This window comes from Myotis brandtii, unplaced genomic scaffold, assembly GCF_000412655.1.
Source record: "Myotis brandtii unplaced genomic scaffold, ASM41265v1 scaffold668, whole genome shotgun sequence".
NCBI classification, from domain to species: domain Eukaryota; kingdom Metazoa; phylum Chordata; class Mammalia; order Chiroptera; family Vespertilionidae; genus Myotis; species Myotis brandtii.
In genome coordinates, this window is record NW_005370597.1 from 827,887 (window position 1) to 830,239 (window position 2,353).

Consider the following 2,353-nt stretch of genomic DNA (forward strand, 5'->3'; position numbering starts at 1 on the left):
CCTTTGAGCAACACAGGTTTGAACTGCATGCATGGGTGCACTTATGCATATGTTTTTTTTTAAACAACTCTTGGAATCAAAGATGATAAGGGCCAACTGTATGCATTTGATCTACACCATTTATATAGGGGACTTGAGCATCGCTGATTTTGGTATGGGGGTATGTGTCCTGGAACCAACCCCCCTCCGTGGATATTGACAGACAACTTAAGTTTATGAGGAATCAAAAGTTATATCTGGATTTTCAACTGAGGGGTGAGGGGGTGTTAGCGTCCCTAACCCTCCCCTCCTCACATCATTCAAGGGTCAATTGTAGTTTTGCTGAGATTCACACCCAGATCAAGCTGAATTAACTTTCTATTATGTTCTTCTCACTATAAATGCTTTCATTGAACAGAGGGCTGCATTCCCTAAGACATGACATGCAATTCCTGAGGAATTAAGTGTATTTGATTTGGCCTAAGAAGGAGTTCATTTCTGGGTTCCTTCACCACAGATTTCCCCCAGGGGAAGAAGGTTGGGTGGGGAGCCAGCCTGAATCAGATGGTCTTTTTCAGAAGACACAAGGAGGCTTTGTGATGGAGACTGTTTAAAGGGCAAGCAGAATCTGCCTGGGGCAGTTGGGAAATGAGGCAAATCTAAATGCCAAGCCAGCCGACCACCATTGAAAGGGAGGAATGAGATGGCCCTCCCTTCTGACATCCTACTATAGGATGTGCTCATCTCTCCGACTTCCTTCCCTTCCTAAGAAACATTTCTATTGCCCATCTCTATCTGTTGAGCTTCTCTTTATCCTTTGAGGTCTTACTGAAACTTTGCCTCTTCTTGAAGACCCCATGATGAATTAACTGCCCCTCCCTCAGGAGTCTCATAGGCCCTGGATCATATGCACAGAGCCGGCTTCAAATCCACGTGCCAGGGACTAGCTCTGTGAATTTAGGCAAGTTTAACTTCTAGACATGTTTCTCCATCTGTAAAATTGGGATAATAGTGCCTGCTCTCAGAGGGCCATGAAGAAGTTTAAATTGAATTATGCATGTGAGATGAAAATATATTACCTATGTATATTCATGGCCTAAATCTGTCCTCTGAGGAGCATGGGGAGAGAGAAGAGAGTCTGGCTGGGTGGCTGCTTCTGTATACTATACAGACAGAGAGATGGGGAAAGTGAATTTTAAGTTTTGCTGTATAGATGCAAGATTAATACCATGTGCAGATGAGACCATGAGGCAGCTCAGCTTGTATTTTTTAAAAACTGCATCTACATTATTACGTAAGTAATGTAGATGCAAGATTGATACCATGTGCAGATGAGACCATGAGGCAGCTCAGCTTTTAAAAGGATACACATGTAAAGTTCTTAGCACAGTGTTTGAGACCTATCAAATGCTCAAATAATGAAGCCTCCACCACAAAACTTGTCCTCATCTCTGTGCCAACTTACTGTCCTGCCCAGCCCATGGTGAGTACTCAGCAGGAAGAAGCCTCCATGGCAACCAGAAAGCCAACCAAAGTCTGGGAAGACTAGACTCTGGGGACAAATGTCCTGACACTTCAGCTGACCACAGCAACTGGTGGAGAGGTCAGCATGGGGAGGGGCTATTTGCTGCTATCCCTCTGTGGGGGAGGGACTCTCCCTTCCTATTTGTCACTGTTCCCAGCCCAGACAAAGGCTCACTTCATCTTCTGACCCATATACACTGACCTCTGTGTCTTGGGATGTCACCAAGGGGGTGAGGAGCCATGGAGCTCCTGGGGCCAGGAGGTCAAGCATGCCAGGCCAGAATTCTGCACACCAGTTCCCCAAGATTCCTGCCTGCTCCACAAGGCCTGGCTTTCAGGGCAGCAGCTCTGCAATTAGATGTGTCCTCAGAGGAGAGCTCCCCCAAAGCTGTTGGGAGATGAGTGACAGGAAGACCTGGGAGCACCTTCCCTCCCAATACTCCAGTCAGAGGAGATTACTTATTTTCCCTCCCCAACACTCCCTGCCCTTTTCATTCTTTGCATTTGCTCACTCTTTTCTCTAGGGTGCCCTTCACCCATTTCTACCTAATAAACACTATTCATTCTTCCAGGCCCAGCCCAAATAGCTTCTCTTCCAGGAAACCAGCCTAAAAGAGCTTCCTCTGACCCTATACCCTTCATCGTGGCCTCTATTATAATTTAGGAAGTGAGGTCTCACCCCAACACTGGATAAATGTGATGTGGATCAAAGACTGTGCCTGAGAGTCAAGAAGATTGAAGTTTGATTTCTGGATCAGCCACCTGTCAGTCCTATAACCTTGGACAAGTTGCCTGGCCTCTCTAAGACCCCTTGTAAAAAAAGGAAAATAAAGTAGGATAGTTCTGAAAA